At 46.2% G+C, this 19,721-nt stretch overlaps 1 protein-coding gene across 1 annotated transcript in view; it reads right to left on the bottom strand.

The window, feature by feature from the left end:
- Positions 1–17,962, bottom strand: part of PCMTD1 (protein-L-isoaspartate (D-aspartate) O-methyltransferase domain containing 1) — an 88,126-nt gene extending 70,164 nt beyond the window's left edge. The window contains exon 1 of the mRNA XM_006268301.3: positions 17,694–17,962. The gene's annotated coding sequence lies outside the window, so the exon portion shown is untranslated. The remainder of the gene's footprint in view (positions 1–17,693) is intronic.
- Positions 17,963–19,721: the final 1,759 nt, after the last annotated feature.

Genomic DNA, 19,721 nt, shown 5'->3' with positions numbered 1-19,721 from the left:
CTAAACATATACACAATCCACAACAGCCTTATGTGTAAGATACCACGTTTGTAAAAATAAAGCGCTAAACTCACTTGCTTAAGAATGAGAACTTGAAAATCAGTTCCGTTTCCAAGGCTCATCAACAGATTAAAAGAAAAAATAAACAGTCACTGGATTACAAAAAGGTACACAACACATTAAGCCACATCTCTTTTGGCATATTGTAGGGGCATTTATTTTCCCCCCTTTACACTTATAAAAGAGGCAACAAAAAACAGCAACTGTTATGCAACTCAGATGTTTAGCAGAGACAACCACAATTAAGTCAAATTTCAAAGGGGGGTCAAAGTATTTTCAGTTATACCACCTGCCCTTCTGTTCCATTGCCAGTTTTTGGTCTTAGAAACAGTTCCTTATTTTTCCTCTCCCCAGATGCCATCATGTGAAGGTCCCACAAAAAAAACACAGATCCTGCAAGTGAAAGCGCATATGACTCCAGAAAAAGTATGGTCAGAAGCATAAGAGGATTCAGTTAATCACATACTGACTATTCGTTCTGTAGGGGGAAAATGTAGCTTTTGAAAAGATTTCACTTTAAATTGTACTTTTTTGCAGCCAACTGGTCTTGGTCATGTGGTCTAAGTTTTACAAATAAAGTGCTAAGATTGAAACTTTAAAATACAGTCTCCAGTTATATACTATCATCAAAGTATGCAATAACTAGATATGCATATGTAAGCTAACTGCATGCACAAATAGGGTTTTATACAGGCACATACCATATTTACAAACATACAAAATGCCCCCCCAGTAATTAAATTTTACATATGGAAAAAGTATAAATGTTATAATTTTCCAGGTATAGAATCTAATTGTTGGAGGTTTGCCTTGAATTTGTCCCCCTCTCACTGCTACAGCAGGGAAAACAAATGTGGGCAGGGTCAGGTAGCCTCTTTGCCTTCTGCCCTCCTCCCATCCCCCAACTTCTTTTCCCTGAAGCCCCTGCCCCCACAGCTCTTCCTAAACACATGGAAATGAGAAGAAAAAATTTAAAACACTGCTGGATAAATTGACACATTTTATCTTTTTTTTTTCATTAAAACTGATGCAACTTTTGGCACAGGTACTCCACAAACAATGTTAAGCACTTTTATGCCTCCTTAGATAAGAGTACAAACTTTACATGATATTAGTCCAAAGCGAAAAGGCTCATGATTTACCATATAGTTCATTGGGCTGGGCTCCAGCAGAGACTGCAGCATTTCAAGCCATAGTGACCCCATAGCTCACCACTGCTCAGTATGTGGGTGTACTCCAGATACACCCCCACAAAGGAGTCATGTGCTAATTAGCCTCCCACTCACGACTGAAACTGGATGTTCTTGTCATGAGTCCTGAAGAAATAGGATTCATCGGAAATGGGAACGAAAGACACAGCTCAGCTCTGGGAGTGAAGAGGAAGTTGAAATATATTCAACGTAGTCGCTCGCTATGATTTGAAAAAATATTTGGAGCTGAAACACAATGGGCAATACAATGTACCTTATTCAAGTGGGCTACGCTAACCTCTCCCTGTGGTAGGCTCCCATAAGTATGTTTGCCCAGTGTGTACTATCCGTTTTATAGCCATGCCCAGTAGAGGTGCACCAATACAACAGTGCGATATTAGATCGGCACTGATATAAAGAAAAGTGACTGCATCGGAAATCGGCCTGATGTGGCTGATAAATGGCCCGTGCACGTGAACAGCCGCAGCGCAGCACATAGGTGGCAAGGAGCACAGCCCAGCAGGCAGCTTGGAGAGCTGCGTGCAGCTGGTAAGTCTGTTGTGGTGGAATGAGAGGCGGGGAGGGAAGTGGCATGTAGGGACAGATCAAGGCCCCTGTGGTGAAGAAGTGGGTTAGGGGAAGGGGAAGCCCAGGGCATGGGATGGAGATGCGGTTCACCTGGGGAGCACAGGGAGGGAGTGGGGCAGCTCCGGCTGTTGTGTGCACCCCAGGAGGCCATGTACCCCTGGATCTGTGCGGGGCAGGGCAGGCTGTGCCAGGCTTCTCTCATCAGGGACTGGGCCAGGTTGAGCTCAGGGCAGAGTGGGAGGTGGCACTGGGGGTGGGGAGGACTAAGGCAAATTTTGGGATGGCTGCAGCCCCCCTATAGCCCTCTCCCTCCGCCCATCAGGCAGATCCAGGCGCACACACCTCCCATGCCCTCCCAGGGTGTGCACAGCAGTGGGAGCCACCTCTCCTCACCCCCCCTCCCCCAACGTCCCTGGACAAGCTGCAGCTCCATCCTGTCCCGGCTGAACAGTGCCTGCCCCAGCCCCAGCCTCCCTCACCTCGGGGGGCCTTGATCTGCCCTCCCACGTCCCTTTCCTCTCTGCTCCCCTTCCACCACAACAGACTTACCAGCTGCACACAGCTCTCCATGATGCCAGGCTGCGTATCAGCAATCAGATTGGGATTGGCCGATATGCCCCCTTAAAAATTGGCTATCTGTATCAGCCCCCAAAATTTCTATCAGTGTACCCCTAATGCCAAGTGTTGGCTGCATTTTAATTAACTTAATAGTTTCCATTACTAAACACAGGTTGCTTTTGACAGCATTTTAACAATAGACAATGCATTTAAATGAGGTTTCTTTATATGCACTTGTAAGGCAAAGACCATTTTTTCTTCCACTTTGTTGGTTGAGGGAAAAAAACCCCACCTTGTATTCATGTAAATACTGTATTATTTATATGTACAAGTAATCATATACATAGTCTCCATTTGAGCATTTACAGCTAAGGCAAATCCTTTTTAAATTTGGCTCTAATCTGAAATGGATTACCTCTCTCATAACTGATGGGTTAATAAACATGCATGCAGAAGTACAATTTTTTTTTTTTTTTTTTTAAACACCCACTAACTCTTCCCTTCCAAAACATAGTTACCTTGGTCAGTTCCAATCCTAAGGAATCTCATCTAAATCTACTTATATTTTAAACGTTTCCTTAAAATCTATTTGACTCCTTAAATACCACTAACCCTTCTCTCTGCTCACTGAACATGCCTTAGGAGTCAAGAAAAATGTACCTGGATGTGCTGCCTTTGCTTATTATTAACATTTTAATAAACCTCTCCAGAGGTTGTCTTCTACTTGGTCTGCCCTGCCATTCCTTATTTGTAAATGTTCTCTTTTCACTTCTAGATAATATTTTAAATATAGTTGGTCTTTTAGATTACTTTTCGTTTCCCTCCCTGGCAACACTAGTCTAGGCTGTCCTTTTTAAGGTGACCTATACAAAGAAAACTGTTCTTATGACCAAGGGGAAGGGCTGTAATTTATATAAGAGTCATACATACCCCTGTTTTATTATGGCAAAATGTCTTATCTATATGGGGAAACTGCAAATTGAATGGCAACATATATAGTTATGAGGGATGCTTAGTCACACTATTAGTCAATCTATTAATACCTATTAATAAACCTATTAAAGAAGTACCTCAATGTTTAATTAATTTTCAATAAACCAATTTCATCCTTTCGATCAAAGTATTCAGAACTCAAAACATGCACCTCAATAAAAGAAAAGTGAACAATAATTCACAACCCTGTCACTGTCAATATTAAAAAAGAAGAGGGGAAAAAAGAAAAAAAAAAAACCACAAATAATTGTCTTTATACATTAAAAAAGAGGAGTTATCTTTATATATTAAAACGGAACAGTCTTTAATTTTACTAAAATTAAACTAGTTTCATTACCTCTTTATATAAAGGCTTATTAATTAGCACATTTTATTCATTTCTACAGAAAACATCTTCTCTCAGGTTCATGCATCAGACCCACCAGTATATTGTGCGAGTGACTCTGCATGCTAATGACACCCAAAAGTCCAATAGTTTTGTGTTTCTGTACTAAACTTTCAACTGGGATTTACACAAAACTTTCCAGAAAGTTGCCCTAAATTGCTCTCCCTCTGTTTCTCTTTCTAAGCAAGGTAATTAAAAGTGTACTTTACTAAAAAAGGAAAAGGAAAATCCAACACAGAAACCAGGCCTAGCTCGCCTCTTCATTCTCCTTCTTCCTCCTGCCTTTGAATGAAATGAAGAATTTTATAGCTGAAATATCTTGTAAAGTTATTACATTTTCTTTAGCATTCAAAATATATTCCTCATCTATTTTTGTCTCTTTTAGATGAGAAGGTATACATGACCACAAGTCTATGATCCATTCATGGTATCACCAGCCACAAGTGTTTTTCATGAGTTAATACTCATGCTTCAGCTGGTATGCTTACAAAAGAGGAAAATACTACTCATCTAGCAAATTGTCACAACAGGAAAATGATGAGGAATTATGTTTATAGTGTCTGAGATGCTCTATTAAAGAAAAAAAACCCAAGAAGATAAAAGAAAATGTCTGAGTCTTCTAACTTTAGTCTTATTATGTTTAATATTATCAATCTCAGAAAGGCTAGACTATGGAAAAGGTGGCCAAACAATCCCCTAAAATAAATTAAATGACACATTTTGAAAAAACCTGTTTGTAGCAAAGAATGAAACAGGAATACTGAATACCAGTGCTGAATACCGAGGACTTGAACAAGAATGGTGAGGACAAAGTAATTCATACTAGGGTTTCAGTGGAGGATTGAAATTTATTAATTTCACTTGTGTTCTTTGTAGACTTGAAAGGAATGCCATCATAAAATTTTTCAGTATACTGAAATTTTCTCCAATAAAATAAGATTCCTGTTAGGAATAATGGAGTAAATCAGACATCTAACTAGGAATTTTAGCACCCTGGGCAGAGATGCCCAATAATGAAGGGGTGGAGGGAGAAACAGAGGAAGTGCTAAGCACTAGCCCGGGGTTGGCAACCCCCGGCACCCATGCTGAGCATGGCACATGAGACCATTTTCCTCGGCACGCAATGGGGCCAGGGTGTGGAGGCAGCAGCTGTTTGCAGCCTCCTGGCTGTAGCTGGCCCCAGCTCTGGGTAGCTGCTGCCAGCCAGGAGCCTGGACTGCTCCCAACAGGTGGCTGGGAGGCTGCAAGCCCGGCTGGGAGCAGCCTGGGCTCCGTGACTATCAGTAGCTACCCAGGAGTCAGGCCGGCTGCAACCAGGAGGCTACAAACAGCTGCTGCCTCCCCGCCCCAGCCTGAACAGGTGCAGAGCTGGCACCTGCTGCCTTTCTGGAGCCTGGAGACAGCCAGAGCCAGGGTGGGAAGGCAGCAGTTGTTTGCTGCCTCCCAGTTGCAGCCGGCTCAGGTTCTGGGAAACTGCTGATAATCACGGAGTCCAGGCTGCTCCCAGCAGCTGGCTGGGAGGATGGAAGCCCTGCTGCAAGCAGTCTGTGCTCTGTGGCTATCAACAGCTACCCAGAACCTAGGCCAGCTGCAGCTGGGAGACTGCAAACAGCTGCTGAATCCCGGCCCCAGCTCCAGCTGCCTCCCGGCCCCGGCCCTAGCCCTGGGCACCTCTGCCACTCTGCGTTGCACAGGCTGTGCTCCCGGCCCTGCTGCCCTCTGGAGTGCAGCATGTGTGACCCATAGTGGCAGCACACAGTGGGGCACACAGGGAAGCTTTGCCTGCTGCTGCAAGCTCCACACTGCTCTTCCCGTGTGCCTGGGAGCAGTGTGGGCAGCATGCAGGGTTTTGCCCCTCGCTGCCTCCCCCGCCTGCAGGGGAAGTGTAGCCAGGGCAGCGGGGAGCTTGGCTTTCTGCACCCCACACTGTGCCCTGTTGCACCAGGGTCTACACACTGCTCTGCAGAAGTGGTGGGGAGCATCGCTGGTATCTGCTACCGCCCCGGAGCCCAGGGCTGGGAGGCAGCAGGGCAGGGAAGCAGCAGCTGTTTGCAGTCTCCTGGCTGCAGCTGGCCCCAATTCTGGGTAGCTGCTGATGGGCACGGAGCCTGGGCTGAGGGGGCGAGGGGGCCCCACACAAAACAAATACACAAGATCAAAAGGAAGTATCAAGTTTTATTTATTGTCATCAGGTTTACAATTTTTAGACAATCTGGTATTTACTGTAAAAGAAAGGCAACATATATAATTATTAACTATACTATTATGCAGTGAATCCTGCCATGTACCCCCTGCCCTCATTTTTTTTCTGGCATGCTGGCATTCTGGCACCTTCCAAGGCAGGCATTGTCTTCTTTTTCGGCGCTCCGGCCAAAAAACATTGCCTACTGCTGCACTTGTAAGTGGCTGCCACTACTACCACCACCAGCTGTTGCTGCTGCATTGCAGACTCCACAAGGGGGTAGCCCTTAGGATGCCCCCTCTAAACAAGTGCCCTAGGCTAGTCTTGTTTATCCCTCATTATGCTACTGCAGCAAACCACTCTGAATTTTGATCCCAGTGGCCTCAAATAGTCTCCAAAAGTGGAGTTCAGCATTCAGTCCATCACACGTGGCTTAAATGGACAAATTATTTAACCCCAATCTCCTCCCATACACAAAGCCTTCCCATAAAGGAAAGGGTTTATAACTCAGCTGCTCTGAAGCAATTGAAACTACCTGCCCCCAACCAAGATGGCTACATGTTTATTTATTTATTTTAAGATGGAAGATATGCCACTGGCCTGGGACTGAGTAGGAAGTTAAAACAATCAGAACTTCCTGCTGCTCACAGGGATTTAATGCCTGTGGAATAGCAAAGGCTTGAAGAAAGGAGGTAGGAATATACGTGTTGCTTAGGAGGTAGAAGGCAATATAGATTCAGAGATTGTAAGGCTGGAAGGGACCTCAAAAGATCTTCAGGTCCAGCCCCCTGCACCAAGCAGGAAAGACAACTGGGGTCAGGTGAACCCAGCAAGGTGCTTGTCCAGTCTTCTCTTGAAGATTTCCAGGGTAGGTGATTGCACCACCTCTGGAGGAAGCTTATTCCACAGTCTGGACACCCTAGTTGTGATGTAGCTTTTCCTAATGTTGAGCCTGAAACGGTCTTCCAGGAGTTTGTGGCCATTACCCCTAGTTTTTCCCCCCCAAGGGTGCCCTGGTGAACAGTTGTTCACCGAGCCCTTGATATACGCCTCTGATGTAGTGGTACACTGCTACCAAGTCCCCTCGCAGCCTTCTGTTCTTTCAGGCTGAAGAGTCCAAGATCCCTCAGGCTTTCTTTCTATGGCTTGCCATGCAAGTCTCTGATCATAGGGTCAGGAGGGACCTGAACAGATCATCAAGTCCAACCCCCTGCCATGGGCAGGAAAGAATGCTGGGGTCAAATGACCCTGGCAAGGTGATTATCTAACTTCCTTTTGAAGACCCCCAAGGTCGGAGCAAGCACCACTTCCCTTGGAAGTTGGTTCCAGATCCTGGCTGCCCCGACTGTGAAGTAGTGCCTCCTGATGTTTAGCCTAAACCTACTCTCGATCAACTTGTGGCCATTATTCCTAGTTACTCCGGGTAGTGCTCGGAGGAACAGGGCCTCTCCCATTCCCTGCTGGTCCCCCCTGGTTAGTTTATAGAAAGCCACCAGATCCCCGCTCAGCCTTCTCTTGTGGAGGCTGAACCCTCTCCTCGTAGGGTCTGCCCTGCTGCCCCCTGATCATGCAGGTGGCCCTCCTCTGGACCCTCTCCATGCTGGCCACATCCCTTCTGAAGTGTGGCGCCCAGAACTGGATGCAGTACTCCAACTGCAGCCTGACCAATGTCGCGTAGAGGGGGAGGATCACATCCCTGGACCTGCTTGTGATGCATCTGTGGATGCATGACAAGGTGTGGTTAGCCCTACTGACTGCATCCTCACATTGGCAGCCCATGTTAATCTTGGAATTGATAATGACTCCAAGATCCCTTTCTGGCTCTGTGCTGATGAGAAGGGAATTACCCAGCCTATAGGTATGCTGCTGGTTCTTACAGCCCAAGTGCATGGTACTGCACTTGTCAGTATTGAATCTCATCCTATTCTCATCTGCCCACCCCTGTAACCTGTCCAGATCTAGTTGTAGCCTGTCCCTCCCTTCTAGCGTGCCCACCTCTCCCCACATCTTAGTGTCATCCACGAATTTGAACAAGGTGCTTTTCACCCCCTTGTCCAAGTCACTGATAAAGATGTTGAACAGTACGAGCCTGAGGACCAAGCCCTGGGCGACTCCACTGCCCACATCCCTCCAGGTTGAAAATGTCCCATCCACCATCACTCTCTGGGTGCAGCCCTCTAGCCAATTTGCAACCTATCTGACTGTAGGCATCAATGCCACAGTCACCTAGTTTTTTTTTAATGAGAATGGGGTGAGAAACAGTGTCAAAGGCCTTCCTGAAGTCCAGAAAGACTACGTCCACCATGACACAAAATCCTTGGATGCAGGTGACCTGATCGTAAAAGGCAACCAGGTTAGTCTGACAGGACCTGCCTCTAATGAACCCATGTTAGTTGCCCCTGAGCATCATCTCCCCTGCTGGTCCCTTGCAGATTTGCTCCTGGATAATTCTCTCAAAAAGCTTCCCCAGGACCAAGATAACACTAATGGGCCTATAGCTACCTGGGTCCTCCTTTTTTGAAAATGGGGACCACATTGGTCTTTTTCCGGTCCTGGCCATTCTCTGGGCTCTCTCAAGCTTTACCACGTCCTTGCTAAAGTGCAGCACACAGAACTAGATGCAGTACTCCAGCTGCAGTCTCACCAATGCCAAGTAGAATGGAAGAATCACTTCTTTAGTTTTGCTGGAGATGCATCAATTGATGAATACCAAGGTATTGTTGGCCCTGATGGCTACAACATCGCACTGCCTGCTCATGTTCATACTGTGGTTGATTATTACCCCGAAGTCCCTTTCGTTCGTAGTGTAGGTCAGGTTGGCTTTGCCAAGCCTGTAGGTGTGCAGGGGACTGTTCGTCCCCAGGTGCAGCACTTTACATTTCTCAACGGTGAACTTCATCTGGTTCCAGTCCACCCAACTTGTTAGCCTGTCTAGGTCCGCCTGTATCTGCAGCCTATCCTCAAGTGTGACCACACTTCCCCATAACTTGGTGCTGTCTGTGAACTTGGGCAGTGAGCTCTTCACCCCCACATCCAAATCATTCATGAAGATGCTGAATAGCACTGGGCCAAGCACCAACCCCTGTGGGACACCACTGGCCACTTCTCACCAAGATGACATGGATCTGTTCATTACAACTCTGGGTCCTCCCACACAGCCAGCTTCCTACCCACATGACTGTGGACTTAACTGCGAGACAGTCTTCCAATTTTGTCGCAAGAATATCATGGGATACCAGATAGCACCCTGGTATGCCTAGTATGCTCAGCACTAGGCATATTAGTATGCACACTGTGTTGCCTAGTGTACTTAGTCGAACTTAGCAGAGCAAAGGCTTTGCACAACTCTATGTTAAAGTAGCTATATTACTTCCAGAAGTCTGTAATGAGATTTGGATTTATGAAGTGTCCTGGATTTTGCTTCACAAAGGCTGGTTGCATTAGGTCAGGAACAAACATGCAGCATGCGGAGGCTCCTGGCAGGCTAGGGAATTTCGAGGCAGGGGCTAGTAGGGGCAAGCCTACCACAGATCTGGGGCTACAGAGCCTCTTTGGCCACGAATATTAGTAGTAGTAAGGGGGCAAATGAGGGCTGTGTTCATAAAGACTGGCTGCATTAAGTCAAAGGCATCAAACACGTGGCCTTTGGGAGCTGGTTACAAGTGAGCAGTGGCTTCACCCATGCATGGCTCTCCAAACACATGCAGAAAATAAGAGTGAGACTGCATGCCTGGGCATTCTCTTCCTCTCCACAGAAACACAGCAAGCTCATTGAGCACCCTGAGGAGGAAGATGCCAAGGGTGCAGGGAGGGGAAATATGTCAACAACTACAGACCCAAAAATGCAAAGGGCAGAAAAAAAAAATGTACATCTTAATCTATATAAAGAAGTTAACTGGGGTAAAAACTTTGTCAAAGCCAAACCGGCATTACGGAGAAATATATGCAGTATGCTTGATTACACGGATTATCAGAATCAGGACCACAAAGATTTTACGTGAAGTAGTACTTTACAAAAGATTACATCCTGTCTGCCAGACTGATAATCTGTGCTTATGAATTTGTAAAGATTCCTAGCTACCTTAAATAAACACCATGAACAACACTTACCTCTACTTGTGAAGGACAGTGAGGTGCACAAACTGAGTTGAACAACAACATTCCCAGTTCTTTACTGTTTTTCAGTTAAGAAATATACTTGGTAAAATATGAATTGGTCTCAGAAGGACTTCCTGTGAAAGTATATCACAAGGAAGTCTTAAGATTGTTGATGTTGTCTGGAGCAGTATTTCTAACAGGACCAAAAAAATCTTAAACTGCCTCGCAGTGTTACCACTTCCAAGACCTTTATCTGAGGACAAAAAATCCTTTCACTTATGACACAGCCCACATACATGGCACTTACTGGATGAAACCAAGTACCTGAGGTAACCAACAATAAGATAGTAATTTCACATCTATGAGAGCTATGTGTTGACATTTAACACAATCAGTTTTAGAAAGGTAGCTTTTTAAAATATTATATTTAAAAAAATTATACATATAAAAAAATTATTACTAAATATTATGATATATTATGACATACATATAATTAGGGCTCTAAATGATACACACCTTGAGACAGAAGGCTTCACATTAGACAAGTTTCCTTTAGCGCAAGAAGAAATTAGAACCAATGAAAAATGGTATGTCTTACAGCCTGGAACAGATTTTAAATTAAATACAATAGCATATAATTTACTAGATTTGTAGTGAATATAAATATAATTTACTCTATTTATAACAGAGTATTACTATGTATTATCCACCAAAATTTCTCAAATAAGAGCCTGGATTTGAATGTAGTTGCTACCACAACTTTAGATTTCAAAACAAGAGTTAAAAATAACCCTATTTGGGTTAGCTTGTCTCGCCTTTGGCCATACCAAGTCCCCCCGCCCCACCAACAGCATATTATCTAGTACTCTTATTTACTGCCAGGTCTCTGGCTAATTGCCCTGGCAAGAATTATCAGGATGGATTTTTCTGACATCAGACACATACAGTTGGTAGATTATTGTAGATGGCAACTGCAGCAATTCATAAAAGCTAGGAAAGCAGCCTTCTTCAACTGAAAGAGCTAGGAAAGATAACAATATATTCATATTAGATATTAAAGTTTATGCAAAGTAATAATAGTGCTATAGAATATAGCGGGACACAATTTTATAATTTGGGACAGAATTCTGAAAGACTGCCATCTATGTCATACCAAAACAAGTCATGGGAAATCAGTTACTTCTTACAAAACTTAATGCAGGACTCCAGACACCAGTTGTGGCTGAAGGCTGGTAGAATCTATAAGCAAAAATTTTAGCCTAATTAACAAGTGTTTCACTGTCAAATTTTAGATGCTTCTAAGAGCACCACACCAAACAAACAGGCTGAAACTGAATCTGTTCTCTGAAAATCATTTCTAAAATACTCACTGGCCTTATTGGCTTTAGTTACTTTGAAGATCCTTAGAGTAGAAACTGGACAGTGGAATTCTTCAATGAAAAAAATCATGATTCAATTTCTATTTTTGAGTTACAAGCCAAAGGCATCTTTGAGAAATATCTTAGTCATAGATACTTCTGAAAGACTTTTGCAAACCTGTGTTATTACAGACAAATGTTACTTAAGCACAAAAGCTGGGGGTTTCAAAATGGCCTGAAGATTTTAAAGGAAGCAGATTTAACTCTTCCCACCTTAACATCTAAAGCAAGCATGGGCAAAACATGGCCTGCAGGCCGCATCCAGGCCACCAACTGGCTGTGGGTGGGCGCCCACCAATTGACTGTATCCAGCCCATGGCTGCCTTCTACAGTGCTCCATATGGGGCCAAAGCCCACCTGCTCCCACCTGGGGCAGCCCGTGCTGTGCTCCCAACCACGATGAACAGTCACCTGCAGGCGGGCCGAGTGGGTTGAAGGTAGCTGAAGCTAGATCCCCACACACTGGGGCAGGAGTTGCCCAACTGCAGCTTCCTCCTGCTGGGAGTGGCGCAGCAGAAGCAGGAGCATCAGGAAGACATGTCACTGGAGGCAGGGGGAGCCAAGTAGTACCTGGGCAGTTGCAGCTCAGCTGGGAAGCTGTGTGCATGGGCTGAGGCCAGGACCATCCAGCAGGTGCCAGCAGGAGTGTGGTGCCAGCTGCCCCAGGTGGAGCACTGAGGGGGCAGCCACAGGCTGGAAAGGTTGCGGGGGGGGGGGGGTTGCAGACTGCACCTGCACTGTATTACCTGGGCAAGCTCCGCTGCACATGCCCCCCCGCCCCCATCTTGGAGCGCCTAGCACACAGGCAGCCCCACCACACACATGCACACCCCTCCCTGCACACACAATATACAAGAGTAACACTATTTTGATCGACTATGCAATTGCCCTATATACGCTACTCAAAAAGTACATACATCAGGACAAAAATTATTTCTTAAAATAATATTAAAATATGAGAGATGTTTGATTTTAGTATACAATTTGTTTTTTAATCTATAAATTGAAAATGTTTTCTGAAAGATTTTGTGTCTGACCCACAACAGCTCACCAAAACTCATTAAGTGGCACTCCAGCTGAAATAACTGCCCACCCTGGTCTATAGAAACAGCAGAACACAACAATATCCATGACTTTCACATACTTTTGCATTAATTCTTGTAACTTTTAGCTGGATACCTTTACATGAAGAGACAGTTCACTGTCAAGATAGCTTGCCTATGTATTAGTTCCATCTTTAACAAGTGTTTTTTTTTAAGTTTTTTTCAAGGATATGTTTTAGCACCTCTACAACTTTACCCTTCCACCTTCCAAAAGCAAATCAAATAAACCAAGAGTGAAAAAAACCACTCAGGAACAACCATGCCCCTTTGGAAATAAAAGTATGTAGTATTAAGAAGAACAAACATACACACATGTAAAAATAGATCTGGAAAAATATTCAAATTTTACCCACATGATCTACCTAGGAGTTTCTATTTTAGATGTATGAAAACCAGTTACACACACACACACACACACACACACACACACACACTTTGGCCGTCAAAAAGCCCAAACAAATATGTATACATCAACCCCTGTTTCCACCTTCAGGGGTTTTACATTTGGTGAAATGCAATACAGAGATCTCCATTTTTTTTGTTTGTTTGTTTTTCAAGACCTTCTCTGAACCAAAGGCCAAACCCAATTATTTTCTGTCACAAGCCAACTTCCAACTGGAGTAAGTTTATTCCTGTCACAAAGTCACCTCCCCATTCTAGAATTCGTCCACCCAAAAGAACACCGGAATGCAGCTTGAAAGTTACCATGGTGACTCTTGATGTCATCTCAACTATTTTAGCACTGTAGACTCCTGTGTACATATAGGTTTCTTCTTTCTCCTTCCTTTTATTTTGTATTAAAAACTGTTTTGAAAAAGCTACAAAAGTTGCACTCTGTCCACAATTAGGTACAACACGGTTTTGTATAATAAAATGTTCACGGTTTTGGCATGATACTTCTAAATATAAAATTTGCACACCCCCCCTTTCATACACAGTGTATGCAAGGCAGACACCACAATACTTTTCTAGATACTGCTTCCAAATTCTAGTGATTATTTGTAAACCCATTTTGATCTATGCACATTGAAACTTTTATAGATGGGGTGATTCCTAAACAAAACAACCTATCATCTATAAAACCTATCATCTGCGTCTTTAATAATCAGCTAATCTCTATAAACTGCACAATGTATACTTTTCCTTTTATTAAAAGGAAGATTAATTGCAAGTACTCTCATCAATGCTTCAAACTACCAGTTTACATATTGTTGCTATTTCTGTAACAGAAGCCCTGCAATTCTCAGATACAGATTTCTGATAAAATACCCTTCATTACTACTAAATCTATTATACCAAATGCTTCTGATGACTCCCAGTACAATGAACACAATGAAAAAATGCCCCACGCTATATCATCAGGGATAAAGGTATCCCTTCTTAGAGTCTCAAAAGAACAACTATATTTCCCCGTACAACGCAGCAAATATCAGCACTTCTCTGAAGAGCCAGAAATACGCAAATTTTCACTGACATGCACATAAGCCCTGCAGAAATAGCAGATGTATTTATACTCCACTCACTGTAATGTAAACAGAACATGACTACCACCACAATAAAATACTTATAAAAAGTGAGAAAATTACTCGTAAAGCTTCTAAGGAGGAAAAGTACCACAACGAGATAAAAGACAGAAGGAACAACAAAATTAGATGAATATTGAAGGTATATCAGAAGACAATTCTCTAGATCTGCTGATCTCAAATAGAGGTTTAATGAAAGTCGCATCAGGCACTGACAGAAGAAGGTGCAATGGTCACAACTAGAAAGGGATGTGTACTCCACAGGTCATGAAAGCGCAGTAGAAACCTGTTTGTTTTTCACCACCCCACAGAACAATGATCATGCCCCAATCCAGAACTACAGCAACAAAGTCCAATTTCCCTGGTAATAGCTTCTCTGGACCCAGGTGGGATCCACCACTGAAACTGACAGCACAAATCCTGTCTATTGATGATCCTTCTTCTACCTCCAGGCATCACCAATTCAAATGTAGATGACAAAATCCCAGCCAGGGGAAGGGAAAGCAGTAGACCAGACAGAGTCTTGAGGGGGATGGACAAGAGACATAAATTGGGACTAGCTAAAAGAAAGAACTAGGGGTGCACCAATAAAGATTTTTTGGCCAAGACCAACAGCCAATTAAGCAGCTGATACAGATCCGATTGCCAACATGCAGCCCAGCAGCTTGAAGGCCAGCGTCTGGCCAGTAAGTCTGTGGGGGAGGGCAGATCAAGGGTCCCAGGGTGAGGGTGGGAGTGGGGCAGGGACAGGTGCAAAAGACAGGGCAGGGCACAAGACAGAGCTCTGGGCTGCTTCCCTACTGCCATGTGCACCCACTGGGGGAGGCATGGGGGGCGTGTGCCACCCACAGATTTGTGTGGGGGGCAAGGGTGAGCTGCCTGCTGTGAGCTCGGGACAAGGGGCTGCACTAGCCTCTTCTCAGCAGGGTGACTGGGCTAGGGCTACGCACGGGGCAAGTGGGAGCAGTGGCACTGGGGGGGGCTACAGCCACCCCAAAATCCCCCATAGTGTTCCCTCCCAGCCCTGCTGCCCACCCCACCCATCATGAGCATAGCCCCCACAGCAGGAAAAGGACAGCACAGCTCCTGGCCCCGAGCCCGCAGGCTGCACACAAATCTGGGAAGGCACATGTGCCCCTTGCCTCCCCCACAGGTATGCACAGTGGCAGAAAAGCGCTCCCCTTCCCCACCACTGGGACAAGCCTCCCACAGCTCCATCCTGTGCCCTGCTCCAGCTGGGCAGCACCTGCCCCAGCCCCACTGTCTTCCTCACCATGGGGGCCTCAATCTGTCCCACCATGCCCCTTCTCCCCCACAGAACTACTGGCCTGATGCTGCTCTCCAAGCTGTCAAGCAGCATTCCTGCCTGCACGCATGCTGCAACTGCAGGCATGCACAGGCATTTATCACTGACATTATTAGCTACACCAACCAAAAAAAAAAAATCCAATTACTGATTATGACAATCTTCCTTTTATTGGTGCTGATCCAATATAGACCAATATATACAGATGAACCTCTAGAAAAAACACTTGGATTGAAAGGGAGACCAAGACTAGAATCAGTAGGAATAGAAATGTCATGTCTGGCAAACAGCTAGGAGAATGGGTAAAAACTAGCACATAAAGCTAGAGAAAGGCAAGAGGGAAAAGAAATTGGATAAAAAATGCTGGGAAGGAGCAGGGGGTTGGGAACTGATGTTGAGAAAGGCAGAGAAAGGTCTGACAAAGAGGAAAGAACTGGAATTACCTAGACAGGGAGACTGGAAATTCAGTGACAATGACAGGATAAAATGCAGTTGTGTCAAGCAACATTCAATTATCAAACTCCACATCATCCTCTCTCATCAGTCAATCTACCACCACGTTCACTATATATATATTCCAACTTCTACAATATACCACAAGGGTCCCACCAGCAACTTTATTACAACTAATGGTGTCGGGGGGAAGAAGGACTGCTCCCAGTCAGGTCCGGCCTCTGCGCACAAGAGGATGAACCCTGGCTGTGGGCCGCTCCATCCTGTCACGCTGCTCCCAAAAGCCTTGAGGGTCAGAGCGGGGGGACGGGACGGGTCTGAGTGTACATGCTGGCACCCCATCCCAGATTTCCTCAACAGTTAATATGATTACCCTACTTATGCCCAGAAGCAGTCTATGTATGACCTGTACAAAAGGTGCAATTAGTGCTTCATTACTTTCTTATGATGCACAAGGAGGTCGAGTTAAGGCTACACAACACATACTCAAATGTAGGTGGCAAAATCCTAAAGTGGGGTGGAGGGGGAAGGAGACTGAGTTATGGCTATATAAGCATTCATAAAATGCAAGAGTCCTTAACTTTAAGAACTTGGCTTTACAACCCTAACAATCCTGCTTTTAAAACAGCCCACAGTGAAAATAATAGACAAGGAAAAAGTGCTGACAGCTGGTTTACTATGATCATCTGCGGCTGCTACTGTACTTCTCAGTCAGGGCTGCTTACCGATGTGAACATTAAGTCATACATGTTAAAGGAAAAGTTGTTTAAAAAGGCTGAAATTCACCCGAGACGAGTCTAGAACTTAATCCATGAGACAATATGAACTGCAGGGGCACTAGCAAGCACTGCAAATACACACGAGGCATTGCTCTCTCTGAATTTCCAAATCTCTCTTCACCCCCTCCCCCTAGGACTGAAAATTATTTCCCCTCAACCCCACAGCCACAGAGAGGAAGAGCAGATGCCAGGCTCAGATAGTTGCACATCACAAAAATGCTCCAACTCTTATCCACTTCCCTCCTCCTCCAGGTTTGCAGCCAGCGACAGAGCCGCACAGAGAGAAGCAGCAAAAGGGCCTCCCTGCACACAAGGAGCCCCCATGCTTCACCCCGCAGCGCCACCAGCGGTCCAGTTCCGCAGCCTGCCGAGGCACATTTATTTTTTTTTCCCCTTGTTCAAGGCCAAATCCATTCCAGATTCAACTGGGCAAAGCCCAAGAGCCGAGATCCCACAACTGGATAGAGCAGAGCCCAAGAGTTCAAATCTGTCTGGCTCTAGCCTAGGCAAGCATCCTCCCTGCCAGACCCCTGGCTCTGAGGCTGCATACCCCCCAGCCAGGCAGGCGCGCTCCATGCCATCCCGGGCCTTGCCCCCCATCTCCCTCCATTTCAGCCAAGAGGGGCAGCAGCGCCCCCCACAAAGGGAGTGGCGCCGGGAACGAGCCCCCCCCCCCCAGTCCTTCCCCCGCGCATTGTTCTCAGCCCAAACCCGGGCCATGGTGTAAACAGAGGCGAACTGAGTGTCTGCGGCGGGGGCGGGGCGGCCTCCAGCACCCTCGCTGGCGGCGCGAGTCACAGCTTATTTTTGGCTACTCTCCACACCGAGCCTGCTGGGGGGCGGCGCTCCTTGTCACCCCCAGCAAAGCTCGCCGGGAGGGGGGCGGGGGGAATAATGTAGCCCCCTCACAGTTTGCGCCCCCCACCCCGTCCAGCCCTCAGGCGGGGGTCCGGCCGCACTGCGCAGGCGCAGAAGTGGCGCTCACTTTCTCCCTCCGCCCTTCCCCCCGCGCTCCGGGGCAGCGACGGTTGCTCCCCGCCGCGCGCGAGCCACTCACCCTGCGCGGCGCCCGCAAGCCCCAGGGCGCGGGGGGGAGAACGGGGGGGAAGGACCCTGGTGGCGCGGGAGCGCCTGTCCCCGCTGCTCCTGAGGGAGTGGGGGGTGGGGGCGGGTGCCGAGCCGGGGCGGTCGCAGCCCCCACCCCGGTTGTCCGGCCCTCGGCCCCCGCGCAACCAGCCCGACCCAGCCGCCGCCACCGCTCTCTGGCTGTTTGTGTTGATGCAAGAAGCGGGTGGAGGGAGGGGCCCAACAGCTGAGAGGATGTAAACACTGCCGTCACGTGACCGCGCCAGGGACTGGGGGGAGCAACGGCGCTCGGCCGCAGGGAGCGTCACATGACGCGGTGATTGGCTCAGCTCCTCGGCGCCGGTAGCCAATGAGAGGCCCGCCCTGCTGGGGCTCGATACCTGTAGCCAAGGGGCGGGAAGAGGTTTCCCTCCTCCCTCCCGGACGCTGAGGCGCCTGCCCCGACGCTGCTCTTAAAGGGGCAGGGATGTGGCTAGTCCCGGCGCCCAGGCGGGGCTCCTTGGAGACCTTTGCAGCCCCGGTGCGCAGCGCCCCGGCTGGAAAGCGCCTTGCAAGACAGCAGGAGAGGACCCTAGGGCGCATCTACATGTTCATTAACGCACCTTAAATACCGAAATCGGAACTCATAGCAGAGGTGCTCTCTCTTATTAGACCAACTAGATGTTTTAAAAAAAATAAAACAACAGTTCTTTCTTTGCAAGCTTTCAGGCACATACCCTTCCTCTGGCACAGGAGAATGCAAAAGGTTGTACAATTTCGTCTCGGTAGAAATGAACATTTGTATTTCACGGCAGAGCTGAAGGTGGTGGAAGATCTCCTGCATGCAATACCTCATTGTGTGCCACTTAAGTGCAGATAAAAGTAAATAAAGTACTAACTAAATGCTGTGGAAGAAACAAGCTTCACTCTATTGTTTGGTCACAAGGTTGTCAGAGACCTCTATTATACAAGCAGCTGCAGGGGAGGGCACCGGACAGACAGAGCTTCCTCTTATCAGTCCCGCATGCCCCCCACCTGGTGAAACAAGCTTTATATAGGTTTCAATTCAGGTCACATGACACAAGATATAACAAGTCAAAGAAAGATTGGTTTGAACCAGAAAGCTGCAAGAGGGCATAGACTGTGGTTTGACCTATTGAACTCCATAGGCCTACTCAGATCAAAAAAGTGAAAAGGGCAGGAGAAACGAGCAGACTGTAAAATAGGTGGGGGGAAAAGCAATCTTTAGCAAATAAGCACTAATTCAAGAAGTCAGCAGAAATTAAGGCCTGGGGTTTTCTTCTTCCACATTCCCCCCTTCTGTACTTACAGTACAACCAATGAAATTTTGTAACCGTGTGTTTGGCAGCAGACTGTAAGTGAGCTAATGGGAGAACAGTCTGACATGCATCCTTCGAGGCACAGTGAAGCTTGTTCTTAGGTAGAGTATCTTCCAGTGCTCCCTTCGGAACAATTGTGAGGCTAATCTCAGTTGACCCAGCGTCACATTAGACATATCTGTTGCGTCTTTTGCAGGATGCACTAAAGTTACAGTTGCGTAGCAACAAAAGCGGTACTTGTAGAAAAAGAATAAACCCAAGAACCATGATTGTAATATAAAATAATTTGGCCCCAAGTCGGCCAAACGAGTCCCAAAGACTCCATTGATCGGTTTGGTGTAGTTTAGCAGCTTCTTTCTCAATAATTTCAGCCTGGTTCTCAGTAACACTAGAACCATCTGGTATATAAATGCAGCATTCTGTTTTTATCAAAGCACACACACCTCCTTTGCTAGCTAATATATAATCTAAGACGAGTCTGTTTTGTAGAGTCATTTGTCTCGTTTCTTTCATTTCTTTACTTATTTCACGGAAACCAATGGCAGTAGCATTAGCTATTTTCTCTAGGCATGCTGCAACTTTCTTTATTTCAGACATAGCTAAGCCTCTGCCATAGTTGGGGAACATTGTACCCCAAAACCTTTGATTTTCTGTGATTTCACAAACATTGCAAACTCTTC

The sequence above is a fragment of the Alligator mississippiensis genome, chromosome 3 (genome assembly GCF_030867095.1).
Source record: "Alligator mississippiensis isolate rAllMis1 chromosome 3, rAllMis1, whole genome shotgun sequence".
Classification (NCBI taxonomy): domain Eukaryota; kingdom Metazoa; phylum Chordata; order Crocodylia; family Alligatoridae; genus Alligator; species Alligator mississippiensis.
This window is presented reverse-complemented; position numbering and strand designations above follow the sequence as displayed.